The sequence below is a fragment of the Podarcis filfolensis genome, assembly GCF_964270895.1.
Source record: "Podarcis filfolensis genome assembly, chromosome: Z".
Taxonomy (NCBI): domain Eukaryota; kingdom Metazoa; phylum Chordata; class Lepidosauria; order Squamata; family Lacertidae; genus Podarcis; species Podarcis filfolensis.
This window is the reverse complement of record NC_139617.1, coordinates 6227526-6249892: the sequence shown is the minus strand read 5'-3', so window position 1 is coordinate 6249892 and position 22367 is coordinate 6227526.

The window sequence follows — 22367 nt, the reverse complement described above, 5'->3', positions numbered from 1 at the left end:
GTTTGGTTCTTCATCTCTCAAGTTCTGAATCTGTTTGTGATCTCCTCCTCCTCCTCCTCCTCCTTCTCATGAAAATTCATCAGCATGTTCGTGCAAATTTCTCCTAATATTCACATTTTTTGTATACACTTTTGCCTAATGTACAGATTTCTTTTGCAAAACATTTTCCCCTAACATAATGGGTTTTCTGTCTGTTCATTAATATAGTATGCATTTCTATGAACACTGTATACTTTTTTCTTTTTCTTTTGGTACACATTACTTGGTTGGACAACTACACAGCGTCTCCACCCCCATTGTTCTACCCGGACACTGAGATCCAGCGCCAAGGGCCTTTTGGCGGTTCCCTCATTGCGAGAAGTGAGGTTACAGGGAACCAGGCAGAGGGCCTTCTCGGTACTGGCACCCGCCCTGTGGAACGCCCTCCCACCAGATGTCAACTACCAGACTTTTAGAAGACATCTGAAGGCAGCCCTGTTTAGTGAAGCTTTTAATGTTTGATGCATTACTGTATTTCAATATTTGGTTGGAAGCCGCCCAGAGTGGCTGGGGAAGCCCAGCTAGATGGGTGGGGTATAAATAAATTATTATTATTATTATTATTATTATTATTATTATTATTATTAGCATAATAAGTGTGAATTCTGAAGTGTTGTTTCCATATTGTTTCATAAAGTGTGAATTAGGTAGGCTCATATTTAAATACTAACTGAATTGAATTTCCCATGTATCTATCCTTTCCCCACTTGGGATTCCTAGCAACTGGCATTCAGAGGCATAAAAAGAATGAGTACGAGTTCTGACCATGGTTGGGGAAGAATCCAACCAGATGAGAAGTATGCCTGGTCAGTCTGTTGCCCAGGTGCTTGCTGCTAATGCAGCTCCCACTTCTTATGGTCCTTTAAACTGGACTTGGACTAGACATGGGGTGCCTCAAATAGAGGGCAGCTGTCTATAAAGTAGGACACAAAGTACTCTATTTCTGTGGCATGTACTCTGTAAAACCAAGAACAGCCCTCTTTCCACTTGCAGGCACAATAAAAACTTCAGGGAAATTCTTTACAAAGATATCTCTCATACATGCTCACACACCTCCACCCTTTTAGACGGCATCAGTAAAGAATAAGGCATTTTGTTTTGCATTAACTCTTATTATTGCTACTTTTCTGCTAATCTCAAGCAATTTATTTTCTTCACGAGTAACTCTCTGGCTTTTAATAGTCTAAATCCAGCACTCGGGAAAACCAACAGTTAAGTACTGTGGCGCAGCCTGTGAAATTCAGCAATATATTCAGCATTAAGACTCTTCCTCTACCACTTGTGCAGATTATCAGCTTTTTAAAAATATGTTGTCATGGTGGTTGCTGAATGCGGAAATGAGTGAACAAAAGGTTCTGTAGTGCTGCAGTCCTATATTCCGCTATCTGGGACCTGGAGTAAGCCCCATTCAACTCAATGGCACTTAAATATATAGAGAACACTAATAAAATATTTAAAACTGTTTACAAAATCAATAATGGAACAGACTCCTCTCCCCCCCCCCCAAACACCCCTACCTTAATTTTATGTGGTTTCTTTTATTTTTGCAAATTCACTGAATACATTAGGAGATGAAGAGTGGGATTGTGTTTAAATTATTAAGGGTGGTCACATTTAAAGGGTAACTGATTGATTGTGGTTTCTGTGGACTAGGAACCTACTTTATCATTTGTATTCGGTGTGCATACTCCATGTGGGACTTAATGTTCTCAGAGTGATTTAAAACAAAGGTAGGCAAACTAAGAAACATGATGCAAAAATGGAAAAGAGATGAAGAATGAAGGTGGGAACCAAGCAAAATCTAGGTACTGATGTCAATGCAGCAAAAAAATATTGGCAAAGAAATGCTTTTTGGAATGTCTCCCAGTCTACAGCAATTTTCTGCACACCCCTTCACATCAGGGAAAAGACTTGAGATAGTCTTTTCAAGAGGAGGGTGTTGAGGATCACATGGCCTTTGGAGCACAGTGGGAAGGGGCATGTAGCTGACTATTTAAGCTTGTCCCACCCCTAATGCCTCCTGCCTCTCCTCTGTGGTGCCCTCCCTCCCTTTTGTGGGGGATGTATGGGAATTTTGGAGCAGCCCCTTCTTGACTTTTGGGCCCCATCTTTTTTGCCTACTCCACACAGTGGGTCTCCCACCTTGATATGCTTCCTATTGTGTTAATTATTTGATTTGTTTGGCATTTAGTGTAGGCAGGGAAAGGAAGTTAAAAACCTAATGGACTGGCACCCTGAGGCATGATTAGCTTAAATGCATTATTGGGTCACCCTTGACCTGATCTGATAGAGTTGTGTTTTTTTGGTGGTGCTCTTTAGGCCTGGTGTGGCACTTTGCTGAATGCTGAACTGCGAGGCCTGGGTGCATGTGTGAGAATCCCACCCCACATCTTTGTCTGGGAGCCCATAGAGTGCAGCTCATAACATGACCAGTGGATTGGAGGGGTTCTCCCCTCCTAGATCTTTATTCAAACACACCAGCCTGTATTTTAATAAGTTGGTTAAAGAGCTTTACAGATCTTCCATTGCTATATTCAGTAAATATAACCATTTAACCATCTTAGTGTCACAAAAGAAGTTCAGAAACAACATAACGATATGAGGTTTTGTGGGGCCCTGATCTAACTGTGGGGTATTGAGATCATACTTCAGCTGAGGATAGGGGAAAGATCCATGAATGACATCAATTCACTAATTATTCACCGCCTTCAATCCATTGCTAATTAATCAGAATAGAAAATTGAAATAGAACCATTCTTCCCAACTGGGTAGATTTTCAACGGCAGGGAACTTTTAATATGGAGCACATTGCCAACATAGCAAGATGTCCATTGTCACTTTTTAAAATGTATTAATTTTCAAGAACATATCCTTCCACCACCCACTTGATGGAACAGAAAAAAAAAGTCTGCCATTTGCACTAAAGAGGTAAATTACCAGAAAGGTGTGTTAATGCCATTCTTCCCAATGTGTTGCAGATGAGCAGCTACCATTAATCTAAAAGACTTAATGTTGTTGTTGTTGTTTAACTTTCTCTTCTTGGGTGGTCAAGAAAGCGGTCCTCACCAGAGTAAAACCTAAAATACTGGCATCTGTGAATTGATTTTCTTTCATTCCCCTGCTGCAGCATAACTGTTAATGAAGTTGCTGGGTCTGTTGAGATTCTGGAGATTTATTTGTTGTACAGAACTTAATGTCAAGATGAAGTGTTATTGGTAGCTTTACTTTGATGGTTTTATTCATGGAGCAGAATCCTGGAACGCATGGCAGTGGAGCTCAGCTCCATATATCACTCCTGAAACATAGTTAAGCGCCTAATTTTAACTTCACTTAAAAGGAAACAATTGCATTTAACATGCAAATATTTTGTAATAAAAATGGTTTTAAAGATAATTTACAAGAATTGTTCAGCCGTATAATCGCAAAGTGAAAATTAAAGGACTGTTTTCCAAACCCAAATAATTGGATCTAGCAGAAGTTGATGCAGTGAATTAGCTTTTTGTGTTACCACTCTCTCCACAATGCGCACATAACCAGTTGTGAATATACTTGTAAATGCTGTGTTTTGATTTGAATGCCCAAATCAAATCATATGTGCGCTCTCTCTCTCTCTCTCTCTCTCTCTCTCTCTCTTTCATTCAACAGTTTTACAACAAGCAGAAATCAATAGAGAAACAATTCCCTGGTTTAGAAATGCAGTGACAGGAGAAACTTCCCTTCTTGATTTCTGCCATCCCTGTTAAAGGAACAGATCTTCAGTATACAAACAATGGCAACTTGAAATCAAATAAGACATATTTAAACTACAGTGGCACCTCAGTTTAAGAACAGCCCTGTTTACGAACTATTCAGTTTACGAACTCCGCAAAACTAGGAGTAGTGTCCTGGTATGCGAACTTTACATCGGTCTAAGAACAGAATCTGAATGGTGGAAGGCCTCATTAGGCGCAGCCTGACTCCCTCCTCTGGCAACCTGCACGGAATTTTGCTTAAAGGTTGCCATTAATTTGATTTTAATTAATTTTTATAATGAAATGTTTTTAGAATGTTGGATTATTTGATTGTTTGATTATTTGATTGTTGTTAGCCACCCTGAGCCCGGCTTCGGCTGGGGAGGGCGGGATATAAATAAAATTTATTATTATTATTATTATTATTAGGGAAAGCGTGCCTCAGTTTAAGAATGGTTTCGGTTTAATAACAGACTTCCGTTACAGATTAAGTTCATAAACAGAGGTACCACTGTACTTCATATTCTTTCAATAGCCTAAGACTCAGCTATACATCTGCAAATAAACCGTTTTAAATGTGTTGTAAAGTGCAATACACAAATATTACACTAGGTGACGAAACTGAGCTATGCAAAATTCAATGTCTTTTTCAAATCATTTTTTAAAAAAGCATTTTCACAGTGGTTTTTTATATGTGTGTAGATTCCACCCTAGTTTTTCATGACCTCTCAATCTCTGGTCATTTTATGGAGGAAAATTAAGATATGGTTCACATGTGCATGCATTTCAACTAAAACAAGGGCACAAAGACTCTAATGATGGGGTCTGAAACCAGTGGCTCTCTGAATATTGCAGGACTGCAACTCCAATCAACCATGTCCTTAAGCCATGCTGCCTCACGCTGATACGTCAACTATTATTGGGAGTCAAATTACATCTGGAGGCTTCTTGGGTTCCTGTATTAGTTTGTAGCTTGTAGAATAGGGACGTTGGAGAATTCTGATGGAAATCAGAGCAGAAATGGCCATCGTCAATTTATTCATCCCATGTCCAAAATGGAAATCACTCCAATCAGTATTCACTGTTGTTGTTGTTGTTGTCATTGCTTGCAGCCAAAAAGCAATGAAAAATTGATTACTCCCCCCCCCAATTTGCATTGCATTTCTGTACCTTTGCATCAAAATGAATGGGGTGGGATATCATAAGAATAAGATAATTTAAATAATTTGTTATGTATTTTACATAAATTGCATAATTTTGCCGCAACAGACAGAAAGATAAAAAAGTGAAATTTGCCGTAGAACATGAACTGCAGCAGAATGGAAGCAGTGCTGCATGTGACAAATATTTAGAGGTGCTGCTCAATTCAGTATTCTCACTGGAGGCCCATTTGGCACCAGTGGCAAGGAATGTCTTTTTCCAGCTTCAGCTGGTATGCCTTCTGTGGCCATTCCTGGATTTGACTTCAGTACATTCTAAGTTTTTTTCTACCTCTCCAGACCAATATTCTGAAACGCTTTCTCTTCTCTGTTCAAATGCATGACTTTGCTACCAGAGAGAAAGAAATGAACATAAAATTGTACAAAATAAGGACATCATCTTGGCCTGACTACTTTTTTTTGTCCTCTTAAGAATAAACAAAGAAACAAAAAAATATGTATTTAGAGAATGTATATGCTAATTTTCACTTGTGTGATGAATTATCTTAGCAGTGTTCCTATGAAACACAATACAACACAATATAAGCTCCAGTCATTAAAACAAAATCAAAGCAGGAATGGGGGATGGGAAGCACAGCAAAAATGGCCAAGAAAATGCTGGAACACTTCAAGATCTGATCTTACCTTTTTTTTTTTGTTAAGATGGCTGGGGACAGGGCTGGCACAAGATACTTTGGCATCTGAGGTGAGCTACAAAATTGTGCTCTCCCCATGAGAGAAAAGGAGTGAGTGAAGATCTACATCAGGAAAAATGGAATGAATGAAAATCTACATCAGGAATAAGGTGGGGAGGGAAGAAAACCTTACCTGACTGGTAGGGAGCTTGGTTGTAGCCAGCCTCTCCAGCTAGAAAAATACAGTGGAAAAATACAGTGTCAGCCCCCCCCCCCCATTAGGCAAGGTGAGGTGACCACCTTGGGTGACAGAATCCCCAGAGTCAGCAAATGGCCCCCCAAGGAATACATTGCCCACTGCTCTTGCCTTTGCTGTGGTGGCAGAAACTGCTGAGGAACACTCCTTGGAGGCTGGTTCTGCCTCCTCCTTGGCAGCCCCCAGCCATGCTGCCTCTAGGGATGAAATGGTGGGAGCTGACCTCTGGGGTCCCCTGGGCTATGCAACCACTCCAGTGTAATTCAGAGCAGCCCCAGTTCCCCCCCCCCCCCCCGTTTTAAATTCTGTATTCCATACTTTGTGCTTCAATATCTGTGCTTCAATAATCATTTTTATTGTAATTTCCCTTGGGTTCCTGTGCCTTTGTCTCCCCTCCCTTACATTTGGTCCCCCCCTCATCTGTTTTTTGTTCCTGTTTTGCTATAAGATAAGGCAAGGCATCGTATCCTTCCTTCCCTCCCACTAATCTGTCCTCCTCCATCAACATTATTGTAATAAACTTTATGAATTTTGCTTGCTTGGTAATGAAATTCTAGATGCTGCAATTGCAACCACCAAGTTCCTTCCCATTTTTAACACACTGCAGAACTATTTAGTAGCAGTCTATTCAACAATCTTCTGAGAACCCACCAATCAAAGCCAAAAGCCACTTACAATGGAAGAATGAAATAGAAACTCACCCATGCCCAGACCTTATGCTATGCTATATATATTTTTTTACATTACAGAAACAATTAAGCCTTCAGTGGTAGGCAGACTAGAGAGCTATTGACAGCTGATAGGGAAATTACTTTTGCACAAGCTCTGTAGACTTCTCACACCTATTAGGCCTTGGTGGGAAAAGGAGATAACTTTACTTAAAACTCATTCTGGGCTTTGTGCCAGAGTTTGACAGAGTTTACTGGAGAAAATGAGTCCTGGCTTTCCAGTTATTCAAATTTGGATTTGGTGTTTGACAATGTCCTGCTGTATATGAGTGAGGGTGGAAGGCAGGAGGAGGGAACAAGAGGAATGATTGACTTTGATTACACAAATCCCCAAAGGGTGGTACCTCACCAAGAAGCAACTTAACAGGACAAAATGTGGACATTTCTGGAGACGTATTTCACTGGAAAGGAGCAGTGAAGGTCAATTGGGGTTGGAATCCTACACAAAGTCATCAGAATCTACTAGGGGTCAGTTCAGGTAAACAGCCCCATGATCATTCTCATATTCTAACCCAGACTTCACCAACCTGATGGCATCCAGGTTTTCTGGACTACAACTCCCAGCCAAAGCACCTGGAGTACATGAGGTTGTCAAAGGCTGTTTTAACTCAGCCCTTCATTCTAACCCAAGAACTAGCATGATGAAAAGGACAAAAGAATTATCTTAATGAATAAATTAGCCTAGACTGCATGCTTAAAGGGTCTCATTTGAATACCTGCTACCTCTTTAAAACTAAGACTCTTACAAGATACAGATATGGATGGCTTGAACAAGAGCATTTTTTCTCTCTTCACCCACCTTGCATTTTTTAAAAGAAAAACAAACATATAACCTCATGAAGAGCTTTATAAAACTCAAAAGCTTGCACACTATTTTCCCACTGCAGGTTGCATCCAACTAAGTTTTACTCAGAGTAGACTCACTGAAGTCAATGGACCAAAGAGATTCATGTTCACTAGTTTCAAGGGAACTCTTAATAGGTCTTGCATTGGAAGCAACCTTTACTGTCTGACCTTATGAAGGTATTGCCCTAATGTGTTTTGGATTTTTTCTAATGGGACCAAACCATTTGCCTTCACCTTTCATATGTATTTGTTGAAATAATTGCAAGGCTCCAGCAATTGCAGGTAGAGGGAACCATGTCTATCTGTGTCTAGGGATTCTAGATTTCAGCCACTAGTAGATTTCATATCATATCATAAGTTAAAATAAAGTACCATGCTTCTTTCTTCATATCAGCAGGGCCACCTTCTAGGAAATCAAATGTAATTTGTTTCTCTGTTGACAGAGGAAACAAAAACATATTGGGAAGCTTGTCATCAATAATGTACTGGATTCCCCTAGTGGTGCTGTTTCTTGTCCTGCCATGCAGAATGTTTACAGAGCTGTATACATGTACGGCAGCACCCGCAGTGGAAGTGGGTTGCTGTGCATTGCTTGCACGGGAGACAGATTTCCGTAGCTAGTACCTTTATATGCTATGCTTCATTATTTCATACCAGCATAGGGAGAGAGAGGGAAAAAGAATAACTCTCTTGGGAAATTACTCTCCTTCGAAACAACATAAGTAGCACTCACTGCACTGCCAACACATTTATAAGCAGACACGGCCAACTTCTTGACATGCGGGCATTCCATTCAGGTCGGCATGTGGTGATTTAAAATGGTCTCCATATTTCACCAGCCTCTAACAATGGAAGCTGAATTCACAGTGTATCCTCTGGGTCTCAAACAGGTCAGCAGAACAAGGAGGTACAGCCACATGGGTAGTAGCTTGGTCTCTTCTCATAAATCAAAGGGACTCAAGCCAGTCTGAGGCTGTTTTATTGGGACAGACAAAACACCATTGGCCTTTTGTGTCACCTGACAAGCACATGACAGTAGATGGTGGCAGTTCCTGCAACTAGAACTCCGGCCTAGTTCAGCCTTCCCTGACCTGGCAGCTTTCAGATGTTGAAAGACTACAGCTCCCATCATTCCTCACCATTGGCCTTGCTGGGTGGGGCTGTGAGCATTGCAGTCCAAAAGCATCCAGAGGGCATGAGGTTGATGGAGGATGCCCTATGTAGTGCTTCATTGTGGAACAAGAACAGCCAAACCAGTGCTCTCAATATGTTGTTGGACTATCTTTCCCATCTGCCCCAGCCACCATGGCCAATGGTCAAGTATAATGGGAGGTATTGTCCAACAGTGCCTCGAGGGAACCACGTTAGCTACTCCTTGTATAGCGGATAGCAGGCAAGCACCTTCCTCTTCTGATGAGCTACCTCAGTACAAAGAGAGAAGAGAGGGCACCAGTAAATGAGGGAGAGGAGCTCTCCATGTTACAGTGAATAATATGTATTAGCCTCGTGGTGTGTGGATTTTCTTTTCTTTTGTTTTGAGAAAGTATTGAAGACTGTATGATTTATCCTTTGAGGAAGGACTGGAGCAGAGTGGTAGAGCGTTTTTCATATAGAAGGTCCCAGCATCTCCAAGCAGGAATGGCCCTTTCCTGAAACCTACAAAGCTAAACCAGTCAGAGTAGATAGTACTTAGTAAGATGGACCATTATATAGGGCAGCTTCCTATGTTCCATTAAATGGATTAAACCAGTTGTTGCAATGCATTGGGCTAATTGATGATTTACGGTGTCGCCCAAATATATCAGAGCTGCCTTACTCTGAATGAGGCCATTTGCTATCTAGTTCAATATTGCCTACTCTGACAGGCAACAACTGTCCTGGGTTTCTTTCCTCCATATTAGCTCTATATTACCATTTTATCAGTCTAAAAATGGTCTGGCACAAACAAAAAGTTACCACCTTGGAGAGAATTAAATTTCTGGCCCTGTTTTCATCGGTTACATGTTGGCAGGTCTGACAAACACAACAATGCTATCCATACATAGCTGTCAACTTTTCCCTTTTCTTGCGAGGAATCCTATTCGGAATAAGGGAATTCCCCTTTAAAAAAGGGAAACTTTGACAGCTATGTATCCATATACAAAACAAATTTGAGGAAACACACACACACACATACACACGGTCTGCCCCTGTGACTGTTTTCCAAAACATTGGCTTATAGAATGATATGAACTGTAAACCTGAAATCTAAAACCTGTCAGAAAGATGAGTTGTTCCCGCTGGGGAAAATGTTGCCACTAGAGATTTCATTTTAACAGGGTCCAGCACCTTGATTTGCCCTGTATCAAAACAATAAAACTGTTTGAGCAATGACTCGTCATGTCATTACCGTGGGCCTTCTGAGCCACCTGCAATACTGTCTCATAGAACTCCACATCAAGAAAGTATGCCTTATTCTTTCAAAGTTAAAAGTTAATGCCATTTGAAGCTGTTTATCTGTTTAAGCTACAGTGACATGAAACATTTTTTCAATATAAGAAGATTTAGACACCTATTTGTGACCACTGTCAAGGAAAATTCCTGCATTGTCAGTCTGAGACTACGTGAGAAAGCCAAGGCCCCAGTGAGAATTTCCTGCCACTAATAAAGAAGTATATTTCCATCGATTGTCACTGTGTGTCAGCCTTTGAAATATTTCCCAGCAAACCTTTGCTATCAAGTCAACATAGCACAGGTAAGATTTGTGCCACTGTGAGCAGCCGTCTTAGAGATGGATTTTTATTATTATTATTTTTATTATTATTTTTATTTTTATTATTATTATTATTATTATTATTATTATTATTATTATTATTCTGTTCCTCTCCACCCCCAGCCCCTAAATACTGCAGCTGGCTTCTACAGAGAAAAGAAAACCCACTCTTTTCACTGCCAACAAAAGTGTCTCAGGAGATAGCTTGTATTCACCATTCCCGGGCTTGAATCCCTTTCAAGGAGAAAGAGAGAAATTCAAAGATTTAAAATTAATTATGTAAGAGAAATTGACAGCGTTTAAAGTAGGACCAACTTGCATAATTGGGGAAGGGGGATTCATTCCGGCTAATTTACACTTCTTGAAACAATAAATGGACTGAAACTGAGTTATCCTTTGAAATTTACACTTCTCCAATTTCATAATATGGTTTTACAACAAGAACAAAAGCCATGCAAAATGTAAATATTAAAAGAAAGCGTGCACAAGAATGTTTATATCAGGACAAGGGAAGCTAATGTTGTGCCCTCCAGTTGTGTTTGGATAACCCCACTATTCTTGGCTAACATCTGGAGGGCACCAGGTTGTCTACCCTTGATAGTAGAGGAAATCATGCCTAAAAATTCATTGTGTGACCAGGCAGCAACTGCCCCAGCCCCCAGGGACCACCAGAAAGGAATAATGACTCGTGACGTGTTATGGAATTAAAATTTGGCCACAACTTTATTAAACATTCAGACGTCAGAAGACCTTGGCTTAGGCATTGGGTGTGTATCCCTCCCAGTCCCCCAGCCGGGGGAACTGGGGCTCATCAGGGTGAATGGGATATGGGGGTGCACTGAAAGATGCATGTGTATGCAGGCAGCCCACCCCATATCCCCAATGAAAGCCTTTCAGTGTATGGCCAGAGACGCCCATATTATAACCGCTTTAAGAGGGGACCCTGGAATCAACGCCCCGGGGGGGGGGGAAGTCATCACTTCACACACACACCCCATTTTACAGAAGAAAAGACTAAAGATTCCGCCCAAGGCCTTAAACTGCCAAAGTTGTGACGAATGGCTACAGGGAAGACAAAACCTGCCAATGCAGGAAAATTTCTTCCCGGCTCTTCAACAGCAACCAGTCAAAAGACCATAGCAGCGCCCGCTAAAAAACAGGAAGAAAAAGTTTAACCTGTAAACAAGAAACATTAAACAAAGGGAGGGTTGGGTGGTTGAAGCTCCTGAGCTGACTACCTGGCTGCTGCCAGCTCTTCCCCCTATTTATGGGTCTAGGCCCCACCTCCCAGCAGTGTAACTTGACTACTAAGGCTGGGCGTGAGCCCCCAAAGAATAACACTGAGAGGCAGGCCAGCCCACACAAACTGGTAAGTTCTCTGAGGTCCGAAGCACCTCACGCAATCCCGCAAAGGGCACCCACAGCATAAAGTGTGAGTGCTCAATATATCAGGGAAATTGCTTTCAAAAATGGATATATTTGGCAAAATTGTGTACAAAATTCTACCCAATCAGGGAAGAATCAGGCTATTTAAACAAGCACCACCTCCACATTTCCCTCTTCTACCCTTGCCCCATAACTTTACAGTATGGGATTTGCTAGCTGCTTTCTTGTGGGGGGGCTGAGTAGGAATTGTGATTGAGAGCCCCTGATTGGCCCTTAGGACTCCCCTTATTGCCTACTTAACACGCTTGGGGTATGAGACTGGAAAAGCATTTGTTTTCTGAATTTGGTGCAAATTGCATTTAGGCCTGGATGGTGAGGTTATATAATAAATGGTTGCTTGAACACCAGAGGCATTATTGGGTTAAGTGCAATCTTTAGTTACCCACCCCCATTGAATTTCCTCTGGGGTGGGGTCCTTGGGGTGCCCTTTATGCTGGGCATGCACACTAGGGTGGACTCTGGCCAACAAGGCCATTGTGTGCATGTTAGGTTCACATTCCCACACTTTCCAAACCTTTGCTGTGTGGCCGCAGAGTGCAGCTGTTAACATGCCAAGGAGATGAAAGGGCATTATTTCTCCACTTACTTGATAATTTATCTACCTAGATGAATTTTATTTGGTTAATTTGCTTTTTATGCAGCTCATCTAATTTTGTTACATTTTAATAAATATAACCTGTTTGCCCATTATTGGTCTTCCTTTGGATGCAATGACAAACCAGAATTCAGAGTCTCACTTGCAAACCCATTCTATCTCATTTTCACATTAGTTAGACATATACCCAAAGAAGTGCTTTTCCCGATATCTGCTTGCCTGTGTCCTAGGATCTATGGGGGAGCAACTTCACACTCCACTGCTAAGTTTGTTGAATGTTGGTGCAGGACAGCACATTCTCTGTAGAGTGTTTTCTCTTTTATAAGCATAACAGGTACCACCATTTCTTTTTGTTTCCGTGCCAACTTAAACCTTACTTGTTTTCTGGGCTTTTAAAATATTTTTCAGTGAGTGTGAAGCCTGTCCTGCTGCTTTTAGCTGCTTTCATTTTTGTTCCAGTAGTGGCACCTACCCTTTGGAATTCCTTCCTGTTAAATATTAGTCAGGCACTCTCTATAGTCTCTTTGGCAACTATGGAAGATGTTCCTTTTCCAAAAAGCCTTTTATGTGGAGAACCTTCCCCCAATCTGCATCTACATTGGATTTGAAATTGGTTTTACATGTGGGGTTGTTTTTAATTGTATCTAATGGATCACTAAGTAGAATTCACCAATGGTGCATTCCAAATCAAGATCACACTAAGCATCCTACCCACAGGTTCAGAGAGGAGAAGACTTGTTCCTACAGCCAGCAAATTGGGAAGGTATAAGAACTGTAAAATATAAGCGCTGTAGACTGTTGGGGTACCTAATCGCCCTTGGATAGAATCACCACATATTCTAGGCCTTGCCTTGCCTGTCAGCAACATTCTATCTCTGATGAGCTTGCAGATTCCATATTATCCATCCGGCACCTCTGATCAAGGTCATTCCCCAATAAGACCAACCCGCCCTGGCCTAATCTGGTGACTACCCACCCTGGCACAGATCCATCCCCAAAGCAATTTGGAGACCAGGGCTAAGGCTTTGTTCTGTTTTTCTTTTTAAAAAAGCCTACCATAAATGTGTGTTTGGGATGAGACAGTGTCTCCTCCTCCCCTTTCCATCCAACTGATGAGTTCAGTCTGGTGTGGTGCTGTTTCAGGGGGCAAAAAGGGAGTCCTGGTGGGAAAGGCATTGCCCCATCCCTAACGTCTCCTGCAACAATGCATTTGTCCAGTTGCCTGTTCCTTTCCATACTGTCTCCCTCTTCCCACCCATGCCTGCCTCTCCTTCTTGTCTTCCAGCCCTAGATTGCTCTGGAACACTCAGCCCAATCCACAGTGATCTGGGGCTATCTCAGCCCAACACAGACAGTGCCTGGATCCCTCCAAATAAACCCAATTTGATTCAGGCCTTGACCAAATTTAATGCACAGCTGTATTTATTATGCTTATGAGATTCTTATTTATCTAAACCAGTGTGGACTTGTTCAGGTGGCCCTCAGTGCTATAGTCTATCCCCTGGCTGGTACTCCATAACCTTTTTGGATAGGCCAATGACAACAGCACCAGCTCCCTGTATACATAGTGTACAGGCATGCATCAAAGTGGGTGCTTGACAGAGAGCAAAATGAAAGCATGGCTACAGCATGCATCGCTGCAAAGGAGGAAAATAAAGTAAATGAATGAGAAGTAAATGAAGCTATAATTGGAGGAAGGAGGGATGAAATAGTGATACATGTTGAAGGGAGATGAAATTAAAGGAGATGACAGGCAAATTCTGCTTAAAAAGGGGAAACTCCAGAGCCAATGTTTGTGCTGAGTTTGAAGCAGTGAGACTCCCTGCCACAAGCAAATCACTTTGGCAAAAGCATTTAGCAATTTCCAAAGAGGGATTAGATAGCAATAGAGAAGGATGAAGAATGGAGAGTGGTGTGTGTCTAACTACACACATTTTTGCCTCAATTACCAATGGCCCCATAAAGATTGCCCTGAGTGGGTATGCAGTCCTCATACTGAAAAAGTTTCTCTACAGTCCATTTTGAATGAATGGTAGAGTCTTTGAAGTATATAGATACATCAGAACTTTTTCACTCATAAGAATGTGTTGGTTTAAATTCTTTATGATTTACCCAACAGGGTGTTGTTGTTGTTTAGTCGTTTAGTCGTGTCTGACTCTTCGTGACCCCATGGACCAGAGCACGCCAGGCACTCCTGTCTTCCACTGCCTTCCGCAGTTTGGTCAAACTCATGTTAGTAGCTTCAAGAACACTCTCCAACCATCTCGTCCTCAGGGTAACTGGGCCATTTTAAACACCCACATCAGCTATCTAGGCAGCACATGATAAAATGAGGCTGCATTGAATTTTCATGAGATCCATTTTTCACAGGAGGAAAACAGACATTTCAGGAGGCACATTTTTTTACTGAAAAAGCAGCATTCTCCTAGAAAATATTGCCCTTTGCAGCAAAATTAATGATACACACACAGAGAGAGAGAAAGAACATGTGAAGTCATGGCACCATGTGTGTTAACCTCACCACTGCTATCAGCCATGCTCCTGGCCACATATTACGCACATACTGATGAAGACAAGTAGAACTCTTCTACATGCAAGGAGTGCGCCAGAGTCAAATGAGGTGGCTCTAGGTGTTCACATTGATACGCTTGCAGAGTCCCTTCACATGACATCTAAACATGTGAAGACAGTGGGGCAGGGGATGTGACTAACCTTTAAATCCTCACAGCCCAGGAGTGACCTGAGGTGTTTCAGCACCTGAGGTGAAATGGTCTAGTGCTATCCTTGCAATGGGGGCACAGCCTTTGTAAAGTGTGTCCCTCACTGGGCTGAGGGGTGTAGATCCTTTTTGAATTCCCCCCTCCCACCCACAAGTGGGGCTCTGCATCAGCTCCTCTCTTCAAGAGAAGCTGGTGAAAAGCCACACAAGTGGGCAGGGGGAGATCTCCCCCATGCTGGGTCACAAAGTTCATTGACTCGGCAAGAGGGGAGTGGTTCCATCACCCAGCTTTGCCACCAGTCCCTCTCCACCCTAGAGGCTGTGGATACTGGTGGCAGAGGTGGACACTGGAACAAGCATGCTGCCTCTTGGGGAGGTGCCACCTGAGGCAGCTACCTCTGCCACAACCCCACTCTTGCATAGTTTCAATGAATAGGGGTGGGTGTGTTCCAAGCTTCTGTAGCTGTAGTACAGTGTGCTCTTGAGATGAGTGTGTGCGTTGAGAGACAGAAAATTGGGTTTTTGTGTTGAGTGCATTTTGTGTGCTTTATATCAGAAGCACAGTTTCCAACAGCAATTGCCACACAATAGATAATTCTTTTGGCCTTCATGGGTTGTTGTTTTTTTTGGCAGTGGGTTAAGCTGAGCATTTCAAAGATGTTCTTCTCAATTCTAGTCTTGTCTCTTTCTGTCCCTTAATGACGGTTCAGCAAGCATCTTTAGAAAACAGGGAGCAGGACAAGGAGAGAGATCCCACAAAGACTATGGCAACTATTTGTGATGAGATGCTTTTAACATTTCCTAAACAATGTACATGGATAAGGCAGAAATAAAACACCCCTCCCTTTAAGGTGGAATACAGTTGCCCACACATATCTAGCTTGCTATCAATTCTTGAAACTGGTAGGGCATAAAAGGTACTTCCCTTGCTAGGCTGAGCAATATGTAACCTATTTATAATGAACCCCCCCCCCCCAACAACAACAACAACAACAACATGCACAGCATTGCTGGAGTATTGCAAGTGACTTGGGTGCATTGTTGTTGCTGTTGTTGCTGCTGCTGCTGCTGCTGTTTTTGTTTTAAAGTAACTTTCTAATGCTTATTGACTTTCCTACAGTTATTCTACTACACAGTAACAGGGTTTTTTTGGGGGGGGGGTTGATAGTATGTGTTTCTCCAGGCTTTAAAGGACAAGGAATCCTTATGAAGTATTAAGATGGAAGAAGCTCAATTTAAGAAAATTAAAATATTGAGAAGTTGCTTTTAGAAACACACCTGAATGAAACACACTTCTGTGAAACAATGAAACTCTTTGTTGTGCCCCCCCCCCCGGAAATGCCACTGATGTATAGCTGAAAAAATAAGTGGTGATTGAAGCATGAACTGTTGCTCCAGGAGCAGTGAGACACTTCCCTGTCCTTTATCCGGCTGTCTTGCATGATGCGCCTGCACCTGAACATCTTGACAGTTGCAGAGATGTGTGTTTTCTCTCTAGCCCTTCCAGGGTTCTTCCCCCCTACACACAGCTGCAAAATCTGAATTGAGAAATGGAAGATTGGAACTAGCCTGTCCATCTTTATTTCCTGTCTTGTAACCTGAGATGTGGCCCTAAAAATCATTCCCAGCTCAATTCTCATTGGTGGCTTCCTAAGAGTGTCATTCCTAAATTGTGAGACCTGCTTAAACAATCATGTTTAAGAGAAGGAACATGAGTTATTCACTCTGTTTCCTCCAGTTCATTGTAACATCCATGTGATACAAGTTGCTGCCTTATAGCAACTTAAGACTATTTGCCCATTTGGCCTAATATTGTCCACTTCAACTCACAACAGCTATCCTGGGTCTCAATCAGAGCAGGAACTTTCCCATAACTTGTTTCCCAGGCCACTTTTAGCTAGAGATACTGAGATGTTACATTTGACCATTCTTTATGCAAAACATGTGCTCTGTCACTGAGGAGCATCCCATGACCTAGGCCCCATTCACACTTAAAACTATCATCCCACTCTCATGGTTTCCCCCCAAAGAATACTGGGGAATGCAGTGTCTTAAGGGTGCTAAGTGTTCAGAACCCCCTCTTCTCCTTGCAGAGCTACATTTGCAGAGTGGGTTAACAGTCAATCCCTCTTCCTGGGGAACTCTGGTCATTTTAGTTCTGTGAAGAGAACAGGGGCCTTTTAACAAGTTAGACTCGAACTCCCATCAGCCCCAGCCAGCTGATGGGAGTTAGTCATGAATGAAAGGGGTTGCTGGGACACAGGATCCTCTTTTCCTAATGTTGTGCTGTGGTTTGAGGAGAAAGAGGCAGGGTTAATCCAAGGTTTTTAGACCATGGTTAGCTACAAGTGAGCAACTTGCTGTAACAAAGGTATGTCTGTGTGTGTGTGTGTGGGGGGGGGTAATCTGAGACCTTTTAAGTGTCTCTAGACTACCTCCTCCAAGCTGCATCCCCTTGTTACAGAGCCTTAGAAGGCCAACCCTCTGGCCTGAAGATGAGCACTCCTCCTCCATTCCATAGTTTCCCTCCTGGTGTGCTCTCTGGCACTGGGCCGGTAAGGTAGGAGGCACATAGTTCTTCAGGTCTGGGCTCAGGTGGTCTGGGAGATTCATCTGGGGCTCCTGTTCAACAGCCTCAGTTGCAAGGGATTCCCAAAATTCCATAACCTCTGGGTCCTGAACCTGACCTGCCTCCCCATCTGGTGCTCCTCAAGCCTCTGACTCTGAGTCTAAATCACTGATAGATTCAAGGGTCATGACACCCAGTTTAAAGGTAAGAATGACTGGGATGGGAGGAAGTGGCTTTGTGGCTAGGAGGGGTAGAAGCAAACTGGAATTTTCTGGCTCAGATTTTAATTCAGGCTAAAGGAGTGAGGGGAAGGATTCTAATGTCTCTGAGATGAGAACATTGGCTGCCTGCCTGCCTGCCTGCCTATCTCTTAATTACATTTATATCCCACCTTTCCTCCAAGAAGCTCAAAGTGATGTAATTGGCTCCCCACTTCCCATTACATCACCACAGCAACTGTGTGATGTCAGTAAAGCTGAGAGACAGTGACTTGCCTAAGGTCACCCAGTGAGTTTCATGGCAGGAATGCTGACACAAAGGATCTTTCTGTCATACTGGCTTGCAGTACTGAAAGAGAATGCTACTCAGCACTCCCAAATTAACTGTACCACTTGGCATAATTGCTTGGCCCAACAAGCAACAACGGATACCTCCACATGAAAAGCAGCTATAAAGTTGTGTTAACTATCGCTCAGCTTACTCTCTTTTTTCTTTTTGTAATCTAGATAGATACTCTGATAGCAACCATAATGAATAATCCAAGTCATGTTCATTTAAAACCAAAGATGAGTCTAGCTGTCCAGAGAATTGGAAATGATGGACTGATCCCAAAAGCCTTGAAATAAGTTAATTAGCAGGACAAATGCCACCTGGCAATGCTGTCTGGATGCACTTGTTATGATACCCAGCCTTGTATTTCAGCTTCTTAATAATTAGTGATTGGTAGTTAGCCAGAAGCAGGTCAGGAAAATAGTGGCACACCACAAAATTATTCTGTCCAGCTGGGAGAAAGTCCTGAGCAGTAACTACATAAACGTTTGTGCACAGAATATTGATTAAGGGAGCGATCCTATGTCAAATTCCACCAGGATGGGAAGCTGAGGATGCGGTGGATCTCTGACTCAGCTGGGTGATTCCAAGCTTAGCTAAGTCTCCAGCCCTAGCTCAGCTGAAAGTAACACCAACTGAGCCAAAACTGGCTGAGCAAAGGCTGGTGCAAGCCCCTGAAAGGGAGCATGGTGTGAGTGGGGCCAGAGAGGAGGGATTTAGTCTGGATCCTAAGCAGCAGGCGTCTTTGAATGTGGACTATATATCCAGATCATTAATGGTGTATTCTCCAGCTCAGGAACAAATACATTGGTGCCTCGGGTTACAAACGCCTTGGGTTACAAACACTTCGGGTTACAGAGTCTGCTAACCTGGAAGTAGTACCTCGGGTTAAGAACTTTGCTTCAGGATGAGAACAGAGAGTGCGTGCCAGCAGCACGGCGGCAGCGGGAGACCCCATTTGCTAAAGTGGTACCTCAGGTTAAGAATGGTTTCAGGTTAAGAATAGACCTCCAGAACGAATTAAGTTCGTAACCAGAGGTACCACTGTACCGCCGCTGAGAACAGCCCTAGAGGGAGAAAGCCAAATGAAGAGGCAGCCAGTCTAGGCCACACACTCCAACAAGTATCACACATGTGCACATGTTGTTGTGTTCACAGGAGATGTGCTACTGCTCAGTGCAGCATTTGTTTGAGGGGCTAGCAAACAGGCTCCAAGTAGGCTCGTGAGGAAGTGTGGTGAGATATTCAGCAGTAGCTGATGCCCATTGCGATTGGTTGGGGGGAAGGCAGAGAGCCCAAACAGTTGATGGGGCCAGAGCCAATAAGCGGCAGAGCCAAATAATTCTAGTTTTCTTCCAACCTCCTCTTTGCTGCTGTGTTCTACAATGGCAACACTGAGGCCAAGGAGAAGGAAACTGATGGCTATGCTCTGCCTCTACAATCCGAGGCAATGCTCTTGTGTTTGCGCTTGCTGGTTTCCCACAGGCATCTGGTGTTGAGTTAGATGAGCTATTGGCCTGATCCTGCAGGCTCATCTTATGTTTTGTTTTTGTTTTAATGTTCTGATGTTTGGTGTTCTGATGGTCTGGTGTTCTGGATGTTTAAAAGAAATAAAGGTTGGGAAAGCCAACAATATATGTCAGATACCTTCATGCTTGGAAGAGCAACCCATATGCAAATGTCTCTATGGTTCAGGATGCTGAAGTGATTTCAGGAATAAGACAATAGATTAAATGTTCCCTTTCCTTCCTTCAACAATCCTGAGAGAGAGGGAGAGCTGTGAACCAGAAAACTAAGTAAGGTACTGTTGGGTTGAAGTCAGCACAGAAGACTTTTTTCCATTTCAGTTGCTCATGAGTGGTTACTTAAGGATTCATAAGATTGCTAAAATGGGACTCTTGAAGGAATAAAGATCAGTGGGAGGAAAAAATGACGCTTTACACTATCAAACCTGGAGAGAAAAGGACACCATTTATTGTGTCTCATAACACAAACTGTAAGAATGTAACATAGGAAGGCTATTAGAGATCTGTTCTAGTAAATGAAAAGTTTATTTTTGGTGAGTTGAACCCTCTTCAACTGCAACATAAAAACCACATCTGTATATCCATGCCACAGACAGGACTTTTCAGGAAAACCCCTTTTCAATCAGCTTCTCCTTTGCATTTCTTTATATTTTTTGTGCAAGTAAATTAGATCATCAGGAAGTGCTCATTGACTCAGAGATTGCCTTGTGCGTCTTATTTGTACTGCTTTTCTTGATATTGCTAATGAGTCTAAGCAACACCTTGAGGCAAACCCCGATTAGCCTGTTAATTAAGAGGCTCTTAGCAGGCCTCTTTAGGTGATAGTTTTACTCCCATGAACCAAAGATCTCTTCTTCTACTGCTATTTGAATGAAGATATCAAGTTGAACTCTCTTACCTCAATGTTCACTTCTTCTCCTAGGACACTGAAAACTAGCTGATGCTTGCTTCACACCATCATTCACTTGTTAAAGCATTTTAACCAGAGCTGAGCCAAAACTTCAGCTCAGCATTATTAACCCATGTGTGCCCTAGATCAAAATATGTATTTTTTTGGGGGGGAGGGGGAGAAGACCAGGGCTGTCTTAAGCATATGAGGTGCTGGGGTGCAAAGAATCCACCCGGTGCCCCCCTCCAGGTTGCCCAGTCCCAGGCACGCAGGAGGGCCGAGCCAGCCGGCCGCCTCAGCATCTTGCTGTCTGAGTCGCCCCTGAACTCGCGGTGCAGATCCACCCACAGCAGAAGAGCCTCTGACTGAAGGGTGGGCTCTTTCTCGGACTCAACTCTTAGGCCCTGGACTCTCAGCCTGGTGCCCCTGAGAGCCTGGCGCCTGTGTGCCCCACCCGGCGCCTGTGTGCCTATGGGTAAGACGGCCCTGGAAAAGACCATGAAATTTTGAATATCTTTTGCAGAAGAAGGAATGCCTTATCTTGAAAAATAAAATAAGAAGTGCCAAGGACTTACACTTGCTTGCTTGCAAAAATGTAGATACACGTTTATGGATCGATGAATCTGTCCATTTTGGTTTTCTTCTTTGCTTATTTTTCCAATCTTAAATTCAGTTCCCCACATTTCCACAGTAATTTGTGATTTATTTTTTCATTTATAAAAAACCCTAATGAACATTTTCTAGTGTTTTAATGAGAATTTCTCCTAATAAGCTTTTTTTGTAAACAGCTTTGACATATACTAACCTTTTGCAAGCAATTTCCCCTAATACAATGCATTTTATGCTATTTTCACTAATATGTGCACACTTTATACTAGTATATTCTACTATAGTTACCTTGTATTATACTTACGTTTTTTACTGTTTGCGTTTGTTGTTTTATTTTTCTTTTATTTTCTTTTTTCTTTCTTTGTGTATTCAGTAGAAATGCCTGTATTCTTTTTTGGTTTGTATTTGCATAATAATTCAATTTTTAAAAAGGGTATATACTAGTATATTCATTTTTGTACTCATTGTTTGGTTGGTCCCTTACCTTTCCTGCCCCAACCTGGCCAAAGTGATCCATGTGACAGTCACCTCCAGGCTTGACTACTGTAATTCGCTCTATGTGGGGCTGCCCTTGAAGCTGTCTCAGAAACTCCAGCGGGTGCAGAATACTGCAACAAGGCTCCTCACGCGGTCCCTCCATGGGAGCATATTCACCCAGCTGCACTGGCTCCCAGTGGAGTACAGGGTCAGATTTAAGGTGCTGGTTTTGACCTTTAAAGCCCTTCACGGCCTAGGACCCTCGTACCTACAGGACCGTCTCTCCCGGTATGCCCCACGGAGAGCCTCAAGGTCCATAAATAGCAACACCCTAGAAGTCCCGGGCCCTAAGGAAGTCAGATTAGCCTCAACCAGAGCCAGGGCCTTTTCAACACTGGCTCCAGCCTGGTGGAACACTCTGTTTCATGAGACCAGGGCCCTGCGGGATCTGATTTCTTTCCGCAGGGCCTGTAAGACAGAGTTGTTCCGCCTGGCCTTTGGCTTGGAATCAAATTGATCCCCTCCCCCTCTTCCCTTTTCCTTTCTTCTTCTGTGATGGAACTCCTATTTGGGGACTTCCCTCGCTTTTTCTAGCCCATGTAGGACCAGTCTGGATAGTTGGCCTTGGTGAAGACTTGATGTTTTCATCCCCCAAAAAGTTTTTGATTTGAGTTCCTACTGAAATGATGCAGCATTTCAATGTTGTATTTTAATCTTGTTTTTAGGTTGTATTTCAATCAATTGTTTTTATACCGGTGTTAGCTGCCCTGAGCCCGGTCTTGGCTGGGGAGGGCGGGGTATA